The sequence below is a fragment of the Falco biarmicus genome, chromosome 8 (assembly GCF_023638135.1).
Source record: "Falco biarmicus isolate bFalBia1 chromosome 8, bFalBia1.pri, whole genome shotgun sequence".
In the NCBI taxonomy this organism is placed as follows: Eukaryota; Metazoa; Chordata; class Aves; order Falconiformes; family Falconidae; genus Falco; species Falco biarmicus.
Window position 1 is genome coordinate 45,230,820 of NC_079295.1, and position 21,915 is coordinate 45,252,734.

The window sequence follows — 21,915 nt, forward strand, 5'->3', positions numbered from 1 at the left end:
GGAGGACAGCTTGGTGAGACCAAGTACCAGTACCACAGTGAGCTTCCTCTCCACCTTTATGAGGCTCTTTCCCAGAACCATGTGACATTTTTTTCAAAGACTGTTCATTGGCCAAAAATTGCAGTTATAGGTCAGCTAAATTTTACTCAGATTTGTGATGCGTTTGTGCTGAAAGCACTGAGGAGCTGGGTTTAAAAAAACAACCCCAAAGTTTAAAAAAAAAAAAAAAAAAAAAAGGTCGAAAGAACTGAGTTTTATGCTTTGACTTTGGAGCATGTAAGCACTGAGCCTCACATGGACCCTGTCCCAGCACATTCTTGGAAGAGGCATTTCACTGCTGAAAGGGATGCAAGGAGGATGTTTTCACCCTCAGAAAATCTGGCAAGGAGGTGTCTACATGGCAGAGACTGTCAACTAGCAGAGCAAGCAGCAACCTCAAGAGAAGTGGCCATTTACAGGAGTAGATCGCCCACTCCAGTAACTGCTCGTGTACAACCTCCACCTCAGCAAGGAATCACTCTGCCAACAGCCAGCACTCTGATGGCAGTAGCAACAGCCCCCTCCTAGCCCAGAGAGCATCCTTCTGGCAACACCATCAACCTGTGCGAGTCAGCAGGGCTACACGCAGATATGTGAGCCGAGCAGGCCTTTTCATTTCCTTCTGGTAACAAGGACCAACTCCAGCTTTGGGCAGAACCACTGACACCGCCTGGGGCAACTCCACAGATGGTGAAAGCACTGCGGACTTCAAAGGAGGCTTTTTGTTTCAGTGCCTTTAAACCTGACATGCTCAGCACCGTGTGCCTCATGACAAGCATAGCACATAGATCGTGGCATGGGCTGCAGCTTATGGCAACACTGGATGGAGGGATCTTCATCAGTGAGAAATTCCATGGAGGAAAGGGACAAAGAGGTGTTGGATGATGGGATGGAGTGAAGAAAAGGGATTGGGGCTATAGGCTGAAGTCAAGAAGAGCAATACGGGGTATCACAGCATGGGCAATGAACTTTGAGCAGCATCAGAGGGGAGAGCAGAAAGCCAAGACACCTGTAAAGGCTTCACACTCAGACCTGGGTGCAACCATGAAGAGAAATAATGTGGATACCTCCTGCCAAGTGCCAAGTGTTCAACACCATGTGAAAAGCCATGCGATAGGTCACATGGTGGTCTTCATTTCAGTTACCCTGTAGGTTGGATCAGAGGAGCGTGTCCTCACCTTGGACACCACAGATGCTGGTGTAAAACTGCTCAACTCCCTCTGGCCACCTGCTTTGCAGCTCTAATGGGTGGCCTCAGCAAAGAGCACCCTTTCTCCATCCACCCAGTCTCCATGAACCAGTGCTGCTTTCCATCACCACCATCTTCCCACTGCACCTACAAACAGGACTGCACCATCTGGATACTGAAGGGGCCTGACGGTCCAAGAGAGGATCTTGCTGGCAAAACTCTTGCTCCTCTGGCCAGCGCTGCCGCTGCCACCTTGGCAAAGTCACTTGACCATTCCAAGCCACAGTTTCCCCAGAGAAGAATACAGCCGTGTCCTGGGGTGGGCCAAAAGCAGTAATGCCCTGAGATAGGAGAGAACTTAGTATTGATTGAGAACTGTGTGGCTTCCAGCCTTATGGATCCAAGGGGATCTCCAGGGAAAACCACCCACTTCAACTCTACTTGTGCCTAACTTTTAGGGGGAAAGAAGAGACAAAATGAGTACCATCCATTTTGTGAATCAGCCATCTCTCAGACTTCCCCTCTGGGCTTGGCTGCCCACTTTCAGACTTTATCCATTGTTTGCTTGGACTCTTGTACAGGAAAAATCACATTAAAGAAAATCCTAGCTGAATCACACCCTTCGGAGCAGCTGCAATGGACAATTTGACAAGGACATGGGGATTTAGCATACTTGTAATACGAAAATATCTGATGATAATATGCTACACTTCTGGCTAAAAACATTACCTACTGGCATGGGGGGAATTTAAACCGTAATACTAGCTACTATAATGCAGGCCTGAAACTCCATGCAAATATTAACCTGATCCAACAGCTACAAAGCTCTGTTTATCCTAGTAATTAATTCTCTCTTATGTTTAGTGATACAATTAGAGAAACACTGCCATTCTGATGGGCTTGTTTCCACCAGTGCCTTTTACTATATTTACATCCCCACAATGGGCTTGGTCTTACAGAAAAGGGTGAAATTGCATTTATGGAGACAATGCCACATGCATACCCAAAGCATTTTATAGATGTAAAGTTGGGCTCCAAATTGCACATTTATTGTTTGAGCACACAATGAGCTCGGATTAAATATTGACTAAAGCCAGCCTAACACCCAAAATAATGAAGATGAGCACAATAGTGTGATTTACTCCCAGCCACTAGAGAAATACACATCTGTAACATATAACATGCCCTTCCCACAGATATACTCTTTGTATTCTAGCTAGCCTCAGGCAGGAAAATTTCGTTCTCATAAATTATGGATTTTCTTTCCCAACTGCCAACACATTCATATTACCAGTTGCAAAGGAAACAAATACAATAACAAAAACCCAGTGCCACATCCCTGATACAGTGATGAGCAGGTGACTGGCTCCTCGTATCCTCAAAGTTGAGGCAGGAAAATGGAAGATAAACATGGCTAAAATCAGAGAATCCTTTCCCTTTTGTCCCCCAAGACGTGGGAGCCAGCAAAGAGGTGTGGGCATGGCAGGTATCTTTTTGGAAAGAACTCCCAGCCCTAGCTGTGCTTGGAAAACTATCTGTCCTTCTCACGCCTTCCTCCTCCCCAGACTTGTAGAAGAAATTCAGGCAGACACAGATGCTAATATAACAATTACAATAATAACACAGTGCTGAACGGGGGCTACACACACCCATCACAGCAGCTCGACCTCTAAATCCTCTAATACGGTACTGCTTCATTCAGGATTAAAAGAAATTGTAACCTAGCAGAGACAAAAAGACACAGGAGGCAAGGCAAGCTCTCACTCGGCAGTGAAGCCCCACTCCAGTCCAGATGCAGTCATATCACTTCAGCTTCTCTGTACCATCTCCATGACAACCATGTAATTTGAATGCAATAACCACTGTCGAATTGATCTTTAAATGTAGCTTTGTTATAAAACATAATACTGAGTGTGTCTGGCTCAGGATAAAGAAAAGTAGCCCATTCCAATAAGGACTGTGATTTAAGAGCCCTCCTTTAATTTTTAGCTGCTGAACAGTCTTGCTCTTTCAATAATTGCATGGATGAACAGATTTTAAAATCAGTAACAGCAAACACCATTTGTGTGTGTGTGTGTGTACGGCATGCTGTAGTATAAATGACACACCACACTGAGAGCTGGAAAAATGTGTCAATGTATATTCAGAGAATGGGCATCTTTCCACATGCATGCATAGGCACACACACACACACACACACATACACACACACGTATCAGGAAGATTCAATCTCTAGCAACTGAAGCATACAGCTGCTGCATCAAATAATCGTAGTAAGAATCCAAACGGTATAACTAAGCAAAATATGATGGAGGATCAATGTACCGCATGACAATGAGAGCAGGGGAGCTCGCATTTGCACTTACCCAAGCAATGAGCTGTTTATTTTTTGGTCCCTTCACAAATGCAGCTCCCTTTTCTCTTCAACAATCCATGCAAAATAATCTGCAGTCCCACCGACGGAGGAGTGGCCCCGTCCCTCCCCCTCCACTGCCTTCCTAGACCTCCCCGTTATTGGCTTCCTTCTCCCTTCCCTCCTGCTCTGCCTCGCTCTTGCTGGCGATGGTTACACCTCCCAGCCTTCCCCCAAGGTGTCAAGAGACTGCTGGGGATCCAGCAAAGGCAGGGTGGGAGGGGACGTGGAGAGGAGGCGGCGGCAGAGAATGATGGTGAATAGACCCAGTGAAAGGATGCAATAAAGCCCTTGCTAGCAAAGCCCCTTGAGGAGTACAGGCAGGAGCAGACCTGGCACTTGCCTGGGAGGCTCCACTCCTGCTCTGGCTGCAGGGAAGCTGCCAACAATATCCCCCGGGGTGCTGGGGCTCGTTGCCCCACACACACTTGCAAAGCTCTGGGGGACAGCTCTGCCTCCTGCCACCAAATTGTTGCTTTTTCAAGCTGAGACTGGCTTGAAGTTTTGGGTTGAAAGGCTGCCAAATACTTACACCATTGTTAACAACTGACACGCTTCCGTACGCACACGTACAGCACTGGAAATACCTCAAGGACCCACCCTGGTTCAGACCCCAGCACTGCAGGTCAGCTTGCTCTGTGCCTCTGGGCACTCCCACCTGCTGCAACCCCATCTCATTGCATCACATCACATCCCACCCCCCACGACCAAAGCTGCAGCAGTGCTGCCCATGTGCCTGCTTGCCCAGCTGGCTCCAGAGTCACCTCCACCATGCTGGGCTGGACCACGCGCCTGCTTACCATCACTGGGACCTTCCTTGGCAAGCCTGATGCATCTCACTCCTGACAGGTCTTGGATGCAAAGGCAACAGTTTTGTCTGTCTAAAGTCTAGCACAGGCATCTGGCTCACTGAGACGGCTGGAGACACGGTAGAGGGTGGAGATGCACAGGGACACAAAACCTTCCCTGTTTTAGGGCCTGTCTTACTTGCAGATACAGCGTTGTAGGGAGAACACTACCTCTTGGCCATTTGGTGGCTATAATGTAACAGGGGTTTCTATGGGCGCGCAGGTGAGAGGTGGTGGGTGCTCTTTGGTTCAAGTTGCCCAGCTGGAGCACAAGCCTGCAGTTCCTCAGCCTGAGCCAGCCATGGCAGTGCCCAGCTGCCAGGATCCTTCACCTGGAGCTGGCCCACACCTCTGCACTGGGATCACCCACATCTTGACAACCCACACGACCCAGGATGCTCACCCATTTGCCTGACTGCTTCACAGGGATGCATGCTGCCTGCCTGCCTTCAGCCTTGTGTCTCATGGTGCCCAGACTGTCCTCCCTTCTGACAGCCCGCAGGGGACCAAGGGATCCCTCAGCAGCACACACAGGGAGCAGTCCCAAGCTGGACCTTTAGGCCGAGGAAGAAGGGTTTAGTGGCTGCCAGACGCATGTTCCAAGACAGACAATGGCTTCCTGATTGCTTGGAGAAACCCTCTCCCTAGACTTCTGTGCCTCTTTGAAAGCTTGTTCCAGAGGATGCACACTGCTGAGTGAGCGGACAAATCCCCAATACCTCAAATTAAAAACATCATTACAATGTATAGCCATACATCCAAACACTGAAGTACAGCCATTAGATTAAATAATGTCCTAGAGTAGCTCAGCAGAACACGGCCGTATATTCTTCCAGAAGGGATACCCCACAGCACAGCACACGGGGTTGTTTGCCAGGGATAGTATTGGTAATGAACCATGTAATGAGCCACCCTGCAGCTATACTCAGGAGTTATCCAACAAACCCAAGTGTGAATGAAGGTTACTGTGCTGGAGAGACATGAAATGGATCTTGTGGCCAGGGACAAGGGCAGTAAGCAGCCGGACGAATCCAATGTGGGACTGCTAGCCTCCCTCAGGGTTCCTTCATCCAGGAGACAGGATCCGCATTACACCATCACAAAAGTCTGTCCTACTCCTCTCTCTGATCAATTCTAATGTATTTGTAATCAACCAATTACCAGGTTAGGGTGCTTTAACAACAACAGAACAAAAAAAAAACAAAAAAAAAGCACAATCAATATTCATCAGTCCATTGTACTGTTCAGGTCTGAAGGCAAGTAACAAAATCCAATTTCTGCACAGCCAGCCCTAGGAAGTGACATTTTGCAGCGTGAGAAAATGAGGTTCTAGTTTCTAAGAATACATCCACTAGTGGGTTCCAAATAACTGGGTTATCAATCATTCTGCTTCTGGGAATGAGCAGATCAACAGCTGGATTCAGAGAAAAACCTCCTGTCATCCCTCAAGCAGGGTGGTGTGCTTGTCCTTAACATTTATGAGACACTCCTAACAGTAACAGTACTAAGATTTTCCCTGGATTGCTGGTAGATTGGTGTTAGATGCCTTGCACATGTCATAATGTTTTTGTTGTTTTTTTTTTAATTAAGAAATCTCCTAAACTATTACAATTTTGGGCATGCTGTTTAACGCTGGGATGTGCATGTGAGCGTGCAGATGCCGTTTGCCACCTGTGACATGAGTTCTGTGGGGAAGCAGGAGCAACATAGGGAGAGGCCACCTTTCTTCCACACTGACATCAAGGGGGGCACCCCCCAAGCAAATGAAAGCACACATCTGGGGGTCTTCCGGGCACCACACCTAAACTCTGCAGACCTCATGACAGGCACAAAAGTTAACAGGAGCTACACTGTACAGACCATGGAAACACCCCAGCTAGGCTGATGGGAGAGGCAGATCCCTGGAAAAAGATGGGAGCTTGTGGTCCTGAGATTGTTCATGGTCAGGTACCCCTGTGGAATCCACTGATAAACCTGAGCTCCAAAGTTGCTGCAAGGCTGGCTGCCATGCAGCCCCAGCTCTGCTCCTGCATTGCTCCAAGTGGAGAAGGCAGGACCATTTACCCTACAACACCACAAGGTTTATAAACCTCACCTGACAATTTTAAAAGTATCTTAACTGCAGCTTAATGCCTAAGTTTGAAATGCTCCATCCCCATAACAAGTGGGTTTCCAACCATGCCCACCATGATCTCCAGTGCTCTCTGGAAGTCCCAAGATGAAACTGCACAGCATGAATCTCTTGTGCGAGGATTACTCACCCCTCTCACTCAGGCAAAAGAAATCTTGATGGGCTCCGGAGGTTTTTGATCCCCTGCCCCTTGTAGGCATTTCTGCCTGGGAAATCCCAGCCTGGAATATGGGAGACATCATCCCTGGCATTTCAGGTTTTGGCAAAAGGCAAGACTGATGCTGCTGGATGATGACTCTGTTCACTCTCCATCTTCATGCATATCATGAGTCACCATCTTCCCTCTGCTCGTGGGGGTTCCTGAATGTATGAATTTGCATTTGTCTTCCTGAGAGCCCATCATTGACGTAAAATCAGCTCCCCAAGCAGACACGACCACTCTCAGCATCTGACTTGTCCTGATTTTACTAACTTTTCTTGTATGAAAACTGTATCCTCAGCAACTGATTTGAGCAAACTCTGGGAGGTCCAGTAGGGAGCCTGCTGTTCTTCTGGCTACAAGGGATCTGCAGTGTCTCTTCCATATTTTGTCATATTCCAGTGCAGTGAGTCTCCCCCTCTCTGCCATTCACCATCTCACCTAAACAAACGTCATCCTACTTTGTCTGCCTAACCTGTCCCCAGGTTATATGTGATATATGAAATATATACATGAATATCAACATGAAAGATATACATGAAATATCAACACCCTAAAAGGATTTCTCTCCCATGTCTTATGAAACTGTTCAATGTAATTTTTCTACTCCTAAATTTGTACAAGCATTTCTGTTTACTAGGTGCCATTTAACATGGTGCCTGGTTACTACTGGAACAAGAAGTTTTCCATTATCTCTATAAGATACAAACCCATCAGAGTGCTTTTCTCCAGAGCTGGACACTTTTTTTGCACTATCAGATCAGACTCTTTTAGCACCTTGATCTAAAAATGACACACAACATTTATTTTATTCCTGACATGTATGTGTATAAATACAGCACACTTTCTTATAGTCCTTAATGCTGGTAAACATAATTTTCATTGACTGGTCTTTCAAAGTAGCCTTCCAAGTTTCTGCATTATGTAACAGTTAATTCATAGCTTTTGTTACCAAATCCCTTCTTTTTCTAGTTGGCTTTTTCACTACTGTTATTATTTCTGCTTTTCTCTTCCTTAACAATGATAGATCCTTAGCTAAGAGTATGTTTGATGATTGCAAAATAGTGTGCATGCTGTGGAAGACACAGCGTCTATCAAAGTTTTCTTAAACAACCCTCATTTATAACACACGTTTTGTCTCAGTTTTTCCTCCAAATATTTCGTGCTTGTAATTGTTCTCAGCTTAGGAAAATTGACCACTTTAAAGTGCCTTGCATATATATCATCAATTTAGGATTACATTCTACTTGTTAGCAAGTGCAATTAGTTCATTTAAGCAACCACTAATTCTGAGTTCCGTAATCAATTCACCTTTATCTGTCAGACTGAGGTCTGATACAGAATTACACCAAATTCACTGCAATACCTTTGGTAACAGAATATTATCATCCATCATTTTTAGAAACTCTGGGGCTGTGTTACTGGCAGCAGCACGAGTCCTTCAGCATCTATCCCTAAGACTGAAAAGCTGTTCTGGGAACATGGATTTTCTTTCACTTTGTTATGAAGCTGTACAGGGAAGCTATTTGTCAAGCCCCCTAGTTCAGCCTGGTAATCTGCAAGGACACTTCCACGCTGGGGAAGATCAGCTTGAGCCTGAACGGAGGAGCAGCCCTTGGCCATACGTTAGGACAAGCATGGGGACAATGTCCCAGGACAGGCTGAGGACTTGGAGGCAGAAAGGCTATGATGCTGTTATCAATCCACTCCCTTCACCCAAGGGAACGCCACTCCCAGAGGTGCCCACAGCTCCACCAGTGCCGGCTGGGATGTCCCTAAGGCACTGTGTCACACGAGTGCCACCCCAAGGAGGCAAAGCTCTGCTGCGTCCCCAGTGAGCCCTGCAGAGCAGCACCTCCCCAGCTTGCTGGGATCTCCAGCGGGCTCTCCACCAGCTGCACGCCAGGTGTGACAGGCAGAGAATGGCCTTCTCTGGACACTGCTCGGCTCTTGGATTCCTACGAAGGTCTCATCTCCAGCTTTCTGTCCTGTCACCCCTGCATGATTTGGGTATCCTATGATTCAGGCCTCTATCAATGTGTCTCAATATTGCCTAGGATGTCCTGTTTATTTTTGGAAATGAGAATTTCTGATGTTCGTCTATTGCCCAGGCATGTGGCATCGATGCATAGGACAACTGCACAACCTCCTTTTTACCCACTTCTCCACATTTCATGCTCAGATGGCAGTAAGGGTACTACTGATAACTTTGTTCATACAGAACTTATCGTTGACTGTGATGGCCAAATCTGACTCATGGTTCGGAGCAGTCACTCTCCTTCTTTAACCACAGGCATGTGCCAGGTCCACCTCTGCTAGGGGCTTCCGCAAGCCTCAGCACCCTGAACGCTGTGTTTGTCTCCAGAGCTTCCTCACAGCCTGTCGCTGGAGACTCTGTATCCTGCTTCATGCATGAAACAGCCCCCCCGATCAGGCAGTGTACCCAGAGACAGACATGCTCCGACTGGATCATCTGGACTTGCTGTGAGCTGCCCGGGACCCAGCGCTGGCTGCTCAGCATGTGTGACTACAGTGCAGGGAGGAGCCTGGGGAGCAGCAGCTGCAAAGAGATGTAATTTATGCATCCTCACATCAGTCAGGTTGTGTAGGGTCCTAACATCTCTGGGAGGTTTTCTCTTGCCAAACTGCAGCAATTTCACCTCACCCAGCCTGGGCCCTTGCTCCTTTTGAGATGTCTCACATGCTGGGCTGACAGCCCTGCACATGGCATGGCAGCACATATTTGAAGAGGGTTTTGCTCAGAGCTTATACTTGACTGGAGCTTGGACACAACCTGAAACTGGGAGAAGGGCATATGGAGTGATTATGCTGCCTGTGTGCAGGCTCTGGAGCACTGATGAGAAGGGACAGAGGATGAAGAATTTGCTGTTGCCTGAGACAATCCAAGGCACGAAAACAGAGAATGCTTCAGTGGTAAGAGGGAAGAGAGCCCTGGCCCTGGCTTTTCCAGGCCAAGGACTACTCAGCCAGTAGGATTAGGTATAGTGACCAAAGATGTTGAAAATTTTGGCCAAGGTAAGCTACACTGCCCATGTACCAGGGAGCATGGCCTCTCTAACCGTAGATGTTGGCCTGGTCATCACACTCCCCTTTAAGGCACATTGCCAGTCTGGATCCAACCTACAGGCCACAGTCAGGTGCTCTGGCTCTGCTTTTTCAAAGGCTTTGGATAGGGGAAGGGGGATTAAAGACAAATTTTGAAATTATAAATGTGATTTGTATTATATTGTCTATAGCTATAGGTTTTCAGATGATGACAAGGGACATTTAAATGATCTGATGTTTCATTTAAGCTCCAGAGTTAGGGCCTGGCTGGGAGACATGGGGAACAGAAGCACAGAGGGCAGGGGGCTCCCATGTCTGGGGAGGTGTTGGGTTGCACTGAGACAACTGGCAATGATGCAGCCTGCAGCTACACAAACCTCTACAAGGAAGACCTAGCATCTTCTCTGCTCGGAGTGTTCCTGGGTTGCTAAAAGTGGATTCAATGAGAGAGACATTTTGGGCTGCTGATGGAGAGATGACACAGATGCCAATGAATTACCATTAGCTATGTGTGCCCTTAGGACTATTGTAGCTACAGCATTTAATCTTTTGAAATGACCACTGGGACAGGGAGCACGAAACTGAATGACTGAAGCCATTACGGACACCTAACAGCACTGTAGCTAATGGCACTGGAAGGGGCAAAGAACAAATTATTCAGTGGCTGGTCTGAGAGGCTAAACCAGAATTATTTCTGATAAAGCAATTAGTTATAGTCCAGAGTTTCATCTCTTTTGAGCTAGAAGTAAGAGGAAGATAGTGATCCACAAGTAGGGAGATGAAGACTGGTTGAACAGTTTAGGAAAAAAAATCAATTTCAGTAAACTATCAGAACAAGACTATTTGCAACAGAGAGCTACAATTGTATCCTTTATGACACAATTTTTCCCCCTGCTGACAAAACATGTTTCATTTGCAAAGAAACATTGCTTCAATTTTTGTTTTCATTCATTTCCCTTCCAGATATATTGCTTACATTCTAGCAAAGCTGAATTTATGTGAGGCATCGGGAAGGGACAATTCACTGTATGGGGACTGGGAGGGAAGCTGAGCTAGGTCTGGAAAGGCTCTTACTGTCCCTCATGCATTAACACATCTGCTGCTCCCATCACTGACAGCATCAAGGGCACAGCCATAATCAGGCTTCCTTTCTCCATCCTTCCAGCCATTTATAGATGACCTCACCAGGGCTCACATTTTTCAAAAATCGCGATCTGGCATTCCTGAGGCTACTCCACACCATGAGCATGTGTCTGTAGCACAGAGGACGGGAACTGTGTTTTCAATGGGAGAGTTTATCGTTCCTCAGCCACAGGTTGGATTGGGACTGCGATGCAGTTAAGTAGTTCCCCAGCCTGCACCACCATTTAACTCAGTTTCCATTCCTAAACCACTGCTGACGTCTGTCTAAATCATCATTATCTCTACAACCATGCTGAGTGTTAGCTTTTGCTGAGTATGGCGTGGAAGATTTGAAGCTTTTGAAAGGATGTTGAGCTTAAAGAAGCTGCTGCTCCAAGTGGCTCTGGGTGTTTGTTGCATTTCACTGGCTGTTTTTTCCCAGTGCGCACACAAGCACACACCCCCCATGCACATGCACTCTCTTTCATGTGAGTTGCCTAAGTGAATACTTGCTGTCAGATCTTCCAAGCCACAGCACATTTTTAATCAGTCAGATAATTCAATCATTCATTTCAGACCTGCTCTGCACAGCTGTCATTTTCAAGCATCAAAGCTTCTCTGTCAAAAATCACACAGGCTGGGGATTCATTCAGGCATCACTGTTTCAAAATGCTGGGGGTGGGGGGGAGGGGGGGAGTGGAGGGGGTGCAGAGGAAAAGAACTAACAGAATAGTTTAAATGAACTGATTATAAAAACTTCCGAAGCTACCAAAGAACCATCCTCAGCAGAGAACACTGACATGGCACTGTTACGACCCAGGCTTCTGCACAATTTGTAAAATTTTTGCAAACATCACTCCTAAAGTGTAGAGTGAGGAGAAGCAGGGGGGTGTCAGATGAAGCTTCCTGCCTGAGATGCTCAAAGCCACTGAATGGGATTTGGATGTCTGGTTCTCATTAAAATTAATGGAAATTGGGTGCCCAGATCTACAGGCAGCTTTCAAAAGCTTCGTCTCCATTTATAATTAATGTTCCCAACAGAGTGACTAAATATTTATACAACAGGTCATGTTATATGCAAAATAGAAGAGGTGCCTATTAGTATATCAGGGACCAAGCGGATGAAAATCTGATGGTTCAGTCTGCATTGTCCGTTGTTTAAAGCTCTTCTACTTGCAAATCTCCAGCAGCTCCCACTAGGTGAGCAGCTGGAGTGATATCTCCAGCAGCGATGATGTTCTCAGGGTACAATACAGCAAATTAAAATGACAGTTTTAGAGCTTTCCTGAGTTTTTTTCCTCTCCCGCCCCACACCTCTGACTTCCTTCAGCAACCTCAGTTTCCAGTATGAAGAACACACAGTATCACTTTAGGAGGAGAGCAGTGAAGCTTAATTCATGAACACTCCTCTGCCTTGGTCAAAGATGTTTTAGATGGCAGATGCCAAGTAAAATACTGACACTAACCTACCTCCAGACATTAGCAAAGCCATGGCTGGATCTGTACAATTGCATTTGCTCTGTAGCAAAGAGTAACTCAGTGCGCAAAGCTGGTGGGTTGAACCCTGAGAGCGTCTGAGTCTATGATCTGTGGGTGAAAGTCTGGCACTCCTGCAGGGGAAGTCCAAAGCAACCAAGTCCTGTCCTGGTTTGTCTGTGCCTTGGGGGAATCCCTTCCTTGGCTGGGCCACACTAATCCAGAGAGGGTGTTCACAGAAACTTGAGTCCTGTGTACCAGGTAGCCTTGGGTTCCCACCCAGAAGAGCTCCCAAGCTTGGCTTTACACAGCCAGTTGGGGTGGGCTTGACTGTAGTATTTACAGTGCTTTAATGGAGGAGATCCACCTCCTTTAACCTTTGAGAATTTGCCTTTTAATATATTTCTTCCATGTCTCATCGAAAGCCACCAGACAGAGAAGCTCTGCTGGCTCAGGGAATATGGAGTCCCCTGCAGTGTCCTCCCATGCTTTGGCATCTCAAGGTTTGTCAAGCCCAGATGAACATACTGAGGGGTACCTCAGAGCTCATGTGGGATTCCTCTGTAGGTCCCCAACTTCTAGGATGCAAACTATAGCTCCAGCTTCCTTGAAAGGACGCAAAGCTCAGCTGAAAGATGAGCGGTCTGGTCAAGCCCAGATGAACATACTGAGGGGTACCTCAGAGCTCATGTGGGATTCCTCTGTAGGTCCCCAACTTCTAGGATGCAAACTATAGCTCCAGCTTCCTTGAAAGGACGCAAAGCTCAGCTGAAAGATGAGCGGTCTGGTCTTGTGTCCATGGTCAAATCCCCTCTGTTATAAAGGTGTATCTTGTGCTCCTAGCCACTAGCTTCTTGTCAGCTTGCTCTTCTTCGCTCCTACAATAGAAATCACCAGTAACTAATGTTGCCTTTCTATGTGACCTTGGATGCATTACACAGATCTTTCTTTCATTCTCCTGACCACCACAATATGGGCTGTGGTTAGTGTCAAGGCTGGCTTAACACAGGTGTAGAAAGCTGCATGCAGTCACTCAAAAGGTGAAACTGAATGTGAGCTACAGCCACATCACCTGAACCTCACAACCCTTCGGGCAGTGCAAAGGGGAAAGAAGGCATCGTTCCTCTCTAACACCAGGGCCAGTCTGCTTGGCATGGGACATTTGCTGCTCTGAGACTTTGATCCCAATTAAAACAATCGGCTTTGCAAGACAAAAATTCGAATTCAAGACTTAGAGCTGTTGTCCCCAGACAAGATGTCAGAAGAGCATCAAAGACACATCAAGAATAAAACAGCTTAATTTTCCTTGTGAATACCTGTCTGCTTATTTTTTAATTAAACAACAGCTGGGTGTGGACTTGTGAGACAGCAGAGGGATCCCAAGACAGAGGAGATTAGGCAACCTATGTAATGCAGGGATGTAAACCCTTCCTACCATTGCCAGTGTGGCAGCTGATGCTGGCAGAACACTCTCCATCACTGAACTCATCACTACAACAAGCTTCTGAAAAGGGTCTCTTAGCTTTCGAGCATTTAATCCCAGAATCAATTATGTACCCCAATTCACAGTCAACTCGCCACCTTGTAAAAGAGATAGTGGTCATGGGCAGGGATTTTAGGAGCAGGTTGGAGAAGCCTCTGCTGGCAGCAGCCTACATAAAACTGGTTCCATCTTCAGGTATGAGCGTGGACGAGGCCACCTCTCAAAATCTATCACTTGTTGATATACATGTCAGTGAAAGTCTGAAACTCTATGTCTTCTTACCACACAGACCCAGGAACAAGGTAAGCTTCCCCATGTGGGGATCCCTCAGGGCTTGGCCACGCAGGGAGGGCTGTGCACCCTTGCTGCCAAGGAGCCAAGCCTGCACGCTTCTGATGTCTGTGGTTACAAAGGAAAGACTGGGACTGAGGACCTGTACTGCTCAGCCCCAGTAATGCACCTTCTCAGACACTGAGCCACTGACCCAACCATCACCCTAAGCCACAGATGCGCCCCCCCCCCCCCCCCCTTGCCACCGAGGACCGCCATGCTGGACACCATGCGGGGAATACAACTGTGCTCCCAAAGAGAGCGGTGCAGGTTGCTGCACTGTCAGACTGCCCTAGATTGGAGCAAATAAGCTCATTCCTAAAGGAAGACAATTGTTCTATTTTAAAACTAAGTGGTTCAAGGAGAAAAATGCAGGCAAGAGGGCCTGATGCTCTGAGCTTGGGGTGGGAAACAGGAGGTGTGCAGGGCAGAGCAACTAACTGCACAGCTGCTTTGCTGGATAGTTAAAGTGCTGGATGAAAAACAGGAGTCAGGCTGCTACTGTGTCTGCAGCCCAGCCAAATCGGTGCTGCTGGAGACAGCAGAGACCTTGGCAGGAGAAGGGGGTGCCCCTCCTCAGGGTACAAAGCTTCAAGGCTGGGCACCCTTAAAAACCAGAGGGGGAAAAGCTGCTGGTGGAACAAAGAGGCTCTGTCACCTCTTGCCTGTCCTCCCTCCCCTCGCAAGTTCAGGTTTTGTGGCCATAAAGTAGATCCCTAGAGCCCTTTGGGTCAGCCCATCAAGCCAGTGCCACTCCACAGGCTGGGCAGAGAGCTGGTGGTGTACAGCCCAGCCATGCAGAGAGGCAGCCCCCACCACAGGGATGGCTCGCAAGGAAGCTTCTCTGGGGAAAATAGCTGCTGCTTTGGCAAACTGTCTCCCAGAGCAAAGACCAACAAACTAGAGCAGACAACAACAGAGTCATTAATAAGGCCAAGCCTGGCATCTTCCCGGACACCCCCCCACCACTGTGATCAGTGATTTCACCAAGCAAGCACAGAAGAGGCCTCTTCAGCAGAGTTTTGTCTTTGCTGCTTAAAATTCAATAGCTCCACTTCCCAAGTGGGCAGGAAAGAAACAGTTTTTGTACGTTAACAGCCTGCCCCCCTCGTCCCCATTTGTATGGAGGAAGCTCCCTGGTTTGAACTTGGCAGACGTGCCCCTGGCCTGCAGGGGAAGGACACCAGGAGGCTGGAAGGATGTGTCAGCAACTCCCTAGCCCTGCTGGACCACCGCAGCCCCAGCCCTGGCAGAAACGGGTCCATTTGAACATCCTTCAGCTGGAGGTCAGACAGATGCACTAGGTGCTCCAGCAGCCTGGGTCCCACCAGGGATGCCAGTGAACAGCTCCCCCCGAGGTGGGCACCCTTGCTGACTCTCCCTGTGTCCTTTCTGCTCAGGCTCAGGGACAGAGCTGTACCACTGGCAGGGTCTGACGTGGCGCTGGCCTCATGCATCCACACCAAGAGATAACATGCACGCGGTGAGCGGAGCCGTGGCTTACCTTCAGACAGTGTCACAAGATGATGACGTAAACCCCATTTTTGGGGGACCCTGTGACCTGCTAACAGTGGTGGAAGCACTCAGATGACCCCTCATACAGGAGCTGAATATTATTCATGTAAAATTTTGCTTTAAAACCAAGGCTGGCTGCCCTGTCTTGTCTGAGAGCTATTCGCTGCCATTTTAGGTCAGAGTTAAGGTTACTAAGAACATAAATGACACATTTTCTCTCACAGACAGCCAAGACTCCTCTTTTGCCCAAAGAGCACCCAGAATGAGTGGGAGGATGCGATAAGTGCCCTGCAAAGCTTTTTTCACCTTAAAGTAGTTTTGCAGTTGACAATCTACAGCTGTAACTTAGCACGTGTCTGGGAAAAGAGAAGTCCTCAGGCCTTGCTTGTGTAACCCGGCCTTGTGCCCACAGCTCTCAGCTGCCAACCTGCAATAATGCTGTTGGGTCAGCCAAGCTGTTAAGGCCCAGCTTCCCTCCCAGCAAGCCAGGGTCACTTCCCCGGGATGGTCACCTCCATCGGTTTGGGATGCTGCAGTCTGGCAGAGGCAGAGCCGGCTGTTCCCTCTGTGCTGGATCACTGATGAGCAGGGCACAGATGAGTAACTGTACCAAGAAGGGTCAGGGCTGAAGCACTGGGGCCAGAGGAGAGCACACCATTCACCCACATCACGTGTCCTGCAGAGCTGGCAGCAGCAAGAGCATCAGTGAACAGGCAGAGCAAAGGGGAGCGTTTGCCATCTGAGTGCTGGGCACCCTCCTAGCAGTATGGCTCCAAAGGGAGGAATGAAACATGGGAACAAGTGACCTGGTCTGGCCATAGACGTTGCACTCCGCGAGGGATGTGCCTTCTTTGCACAGATAGGAGGGATCTTCTGCTTTCAAATCCTTTCTGACTACCATCCCCTCCCTCCCCATGGTCTGCAGCCCCTCCATCCACCTCTCTCGCTGCAGTAATCATGTGAGCCTTATCTTAGCCACACATAATCTCAGTCCTTTGTCCCTCTGGACAGGGCTTGGAGAACTCCCCAAACTTAATGAAGCAGGTCCACCCCCTCATTAACTAACGGGGCCTGTCTTCTTTCATTAGGTTGTGCTGACTCTGCTCACACATCACACTTGCTGCTCTAGATGCAGGGACACTGGGGCATTTCCAGCTGGGACACAGACAAAAGGAAGAGATAGCAGAGCCTTGGTTACCACCAGAGCAATTCAGGACAAATAATTAGAGGCTTTCAAGGCTAATTGGATCTGTACTGTCAATCCAGGACAGGAGATGCCTTAACCCACACTGCCTGCCTGAGATTGCTAAGCGGGCCATAAATAAACTGCAGCACTGAACCAAAGCTCATCGGCCTTCAGCTTCCACCCTGCATGCTCCCTCCAAGCCCCACTATGGCACAGCCTACCTGGGGGGCAGTCCAGGTCCCTTGCCTTTTCCAGGACTGCAGCCTTGCAGCCACACCAGGACACTTGGAGCCCACCTCAGGCAGCTCAAGGACCCTTCAGGCATGCAGAATTCAGCGTGACCCAGAAGCTACTGCTTTCAAAGTCAAAGGGTAAATGGACTAGTGGTTAGGAAGAGCCAGGGTGAGAGATCAGTATTAGCAGAGGCTGGCAAGCCAAAGAGAAGCTATTTTCAGAGGAAGGCTTGTGAGTTGGAAGGTGGTTCCCTGCAGTACCTAGGCTTCAACCTGCCTTTTGTTTTCAGTTACAAGAGAAGACTCCTGTCCTGTCCCCAACTGACTGTCAGCCCTGAAAAGTCCTTCTTCCCTTCCCTGGCTCAGATGTCTCTTCCAATCCTGGGAGTGCTGGCACTTCAAGACAAGATATGCCTAAAACAAGAACAACCACCTTTACGTGACTGCCAGCCAGCACAAGGACATCCAGACCCTTAAAGCAAGCTGGAAGCCTTCCCTCTGAGGACCTTCAGCATCTAATCATCTTTAAGGAGGCAGGCTCAAAACTGTGCACTGGGGCCCCAAGCCTTTGACCTGTCTGCAAGGCTGATTGCTGTGCAAGGGCCCAGAGGCTTCCTGCAGGAAACACAGCAAAGGAAAATGGCTTGTACTGCTTGGGACCGTGACCTGCAGGTCTTCTACCTCTGCCACAGGAAAGCCAGGCGCAGGATGCGCAGAAAGGCAAAGTCACAACAAAAGACAGTCCAACACTCTGGGCCAGGCAAAAATAGATTAACCTACTTGAAAGTAGGACGATGTCACTAAAGAGTAGGACATCTGGTCACCACAGCAGGAGGAGCAAATACAGAGGAGGCAGCTTGCCCATGCACATGCTAACCTGATAGGAGACAGCTAAAGTGCAGATATGTAGTATGTTCAGGCAAGCAGCTGGGATGAATGGTCCTCAAAGCAGAGCAGCTCTCTGTCTCTCTGAGATGACTGCTAGACTCACTGCTGACAGTCAGTCTACCTGCCTAACAGAAGAAATGTTCTGCCCCCAGGAGCCTGTGGGATGCATGTGCCCAAACCTAATGGCTGGTCCCCGTCTTCCTGATTTGCTAAACCCAGGGTTTTGCAAGAAATGATCACCAAGAGAGAAAACTTAAGAAGATTCCTGATGTGCCTGACCGCTGAAGTGCCAGAATGAGTTTAATGCTTGTAACCTGCTTCGAGGCTCCCTACTGCCGAGGCCATCTCCTCTGCTGGCCTCAGCCCACCTACCTCTGCTCGACTCCTTGCACCTCAGCACCTTTCCCCCAGCTCGCTTTTCAGCCCACTACAGAGAGCACTGTTCAAAGAGGACATGAGAAAAAAAAAGTTATTAAGGATCATCACTGAGCTTGTATTTAGCATCTTCAAAAGCTCCACAGACCACCAGCCAGTCAGCAGGCTCCAGCTGAGGCAGGCGTGATGAGTCCCCCAAAAAGAAACAAGAAAATAAATTCTGCAGATAGCATGTTCATCAAAGGAGCCTCACTGCTGTTTGTAGAGAGGAGTTAAGGCTACACCACTGCCTGCCTGCTCCAGGGCCGAGTTTCCTACCCAGCCTTGGCAGGACAGGCAGTTTTCTTGGCTTAGGACCCTGTGCTGGAACGGAAACACAGAGCACCAGATCTCAGGCCACCATTCAAAATCCTGTTCCTTGTTGTTGCTGCTCTCAAAGGAGGCAGTAGGAAACCATCCAGGTCCATTTGCAGAAAGCTGTGAGTCCCTCCAAAGAAAGGCTTCCCTGCCAGGTGTGGTTTGTTTTCTTAAACTCTGACTTGCAAAAAGCAGTCTGTGGGAGCCATGAGCTCAGGTGTGAACCTCAGCAGCCCCTAAACTGAGGTGAGTGTTTCTGGTCTAACCTAACATCTGAGTCCACCAGCTGGGAAAAGCCATCAAGATTGTTTTGCGGGTATCCCCATGTCAGCTTCCTTTTAACTTCGAAGTTATCAGCCACCCACAATGGTCTTTTAACTGCCTTGAATGGAATTCAGCTGCTCAGCCACTCCCTCCAGGCTAGGGAAATGTGCACACCAGTCTAGGATGAAGTTGAGAGGTGGAGAAAGATTTTTGTCTTTCCTAGGGCTGTTAACAGTGGCTGCTTGCTAGCACTTGTCATCAAGACATTTGGGACAGGAGCGATGACCCTTATGGATCAGGCAGGGCATCCAGGCAGCAGTAAAGCAGGAAGGTGTCCCACCTGCCCTGTGCTGGAGAGATACCATGGTCCTTCCCCAGGGACAGCAGCCCAGGAAGGCAAGCAGCGCTGCTGGATGGGGAAAGCTCAGGAGTGACAGGAAACACTGGGACAGAGGAGACCACCAGCTCCAGCCCTGGGCTGCCCGGGTCCCTTTTGTGGTGCCAGCAATGGTGATGATGCCTTTGACTTCACGACAGTGAAATTCAGTTTGCCAACAGCAGGGTGCAGGCTGAAGCTGCTCTGGGCTGCAGAAGCCAACCATAGGTGCACAAGCTGACTGCTCAAGGCCACCCCCTCACACACCACCTCTGCCAGCCTGGGCAACAGCCCCAGAACTGCCGCCTCCCTCATACTAAACCTAGAAACCATCACTCCCCTTTTCCTGCCATAAGGAAGGCAATTTTTGCCAGGCAGAAAGAACCAGAAGTACTCACTTTGGGACATTTTACTGTTTTTTACTCTGGAGTGTCTTTCATCCTACACAAAGTCGTTGCTAACTGAGGAATCGTATCAAATCCACAGGCAAATTCTGCTGTCCTCCTATGACCACTGCCCAGAGGTACTGACATGGAACTTGAGGCTGAAGCACCAGAAGACTGCTCCTCATAACAAGGCTTCCCATCCCACAGAGAAAGCAAGCATCCTATTCCTGCAACTTTGCCAAGAGGCTACTAACTTTGCTTGCCAAGAAAGACCTGAAACCTTCCCAGTGCAATTCTTGTCCACCAGACCAAGGTGACCCACAAGTCAGCTTGAATGAGGTTTTCCACATGACACCTTTTTAATTCTGCTTCTCAGTCTTCCCTCTAAGTTAGGGAATTACAGTGAGCCCAGTGCCTCTCGCCCATGTCTGAGCAAAGGAGCACTGCTTACAGCCTGGCAGGGATGCTGCCTCTGCCTTACATACCACTGAGTGGTGGTTGAAAGGATGTTTCTGTCACCCGGATGAGCCTGCTCCATTACACAGAAGAAAGCCAGAGAGGCACTGGACCAGGAAAGAGCTGGCCAGGAACCTGACAGCAGAAAAATCCTTGCAGCAAACCCTCTTCCAGGCCTCAAATCTTCCAAAACCCGTACAGCGAGTCCTTCCCTGAGCAGCCTGAGAAGCACTGCAGCCCTTTGAGATAGCATGACACCACTTGAGCACAAGCTTAATCCCCCAGTATTCCTTCCCGGAGACTCTCAGGAAAGGACAGCCACCTTCTAACTCGGTGAATGTCACTTCACTGGACACCACTTGTAAGAGGATGGTGCTCCCGGGGGTGGTCGCTCCAGCTTCTGCCACTGTCCGGCTTATGGAGAGGCATACGTGCAGCGCCTGCACAGCCCACCCTGCACCCTGCTGCTGATACAGGGGATGGCACAGCCCTCTGGAACAGGGATAACACAGCCACGGGGGCACCCATCCCTCCGGCACGGGGGCGGGGGGCTGAGCCCACCGCTCGCCCCCAGGAGCCCTGCCCACCCCCACTCCCGGAGATGTTCCCCGCGGTGTGTGCCTGCGTGGGGGGTGCGCGCACTCACCTCGCACCTCCGCGCCCTGCTCGCCTCCGTTTCCACGTCCCCGCCACGCCGGGCGCCGGCCCCCGGGACACGCGTGGGGCCATGGGCAAGCGGCTCCGCTCCGCTCGGTGCATCCCCTGGGGGACCCGGGACTGGGATCCCTCCCGGTTGCAGTGCGAGATCTGGACGCCAGAGGGCGCCAAAGAGTACAGCCGCTGCTGTCGCGTCCTTTGGCTCCCCCTGGCGTTCACAGCTGGCGCTGCTCCCAGCTCCGCGGGGCGGGGGCAGAGGGACGCAGAGCCAAGCGACAAAGGTGTGGGCAGGCCGTGGGCTTGCCTTCCTCTCCCCCTCCGGCCATCCCAGGACCTGTGCTCTGTTGTGGCAGTAGAATGCTATGTGGGGACCCCAAAAAGGACTGGCTGCTGGCTCTGTGGATGTTTTCTCGGTGGGCTGAGGGTATTGGGAATGAGGCACTGTTTTCCACCCCCACGCTGGCAGCATCAGGATGGCTGCTCCAAGCAGGCTGTTAATTGGGGTCTCCCATGCTAAGGGTGTGCCCACAGGGACCCCCCTCCGCCTGGGGCACAGCTGCAGCTCTGGTACCCCTGGCTGCCTCATCCCCACCACGGCACTCTTGGGGCAGGGGCAGCCTGAGCAGCTTCTCAGGGCCTTGTTAGTCATGCGGGAGCAGTGGTAGAAGGCAGGCAGGGAAGTGGGATTTGTGCATGTCCCTGGTGCAAGAAAGGCCCTGGAGAGCTCTGCAATTGGTGGGGTACCAGGCTGCGGTCCCCTACATTGATGCTCAACCTCCCACACCCCTCGCCTACCTCACAGGGCCAGGGGAGAGGAGGTGGCATGTGCAGGAGGATACAGCCCCTTCCTTCCAGGCAGCAGCTGCCCTCTGCCCTGCGCATGAAGCCCCCATGACTGGTGGACCAGACATGTGCTCAGCATCTAC

The 21,915-nt window shown here is 49.5% G+C and overlaps 1 protein-coding gene across 4 annotated transcripts in view; it reads right to left on the bottom strand.

The window, feature by feature from the left end:
- Positions 1-21,105, bottom strand: part of PSD2 (pleckstrin and Sec7 domain containing 2) — a 78,909-nt gene extending 57,804 nt beyond the window's left edge. For 2 of the 4 annotated variants that reach the window (XM_056348694.1, XM_056348695.1), the window contains exon 1: positions 20,979-21,104. The gene's annotated coding sequence lies outside the window, so the exon portion shown is untranslated. Of the gene's footprint in view, positions 1-3,594; positions 3,725-20,978 lie in introns of those variants that run through there. The other 2 variants (XM_056348696.1, XM_056348693.1) reach the window with 2 other exon arrangements.
- Between the last annotated feature and the right edge of the window lie 810 nt (positions 21,106-21,915).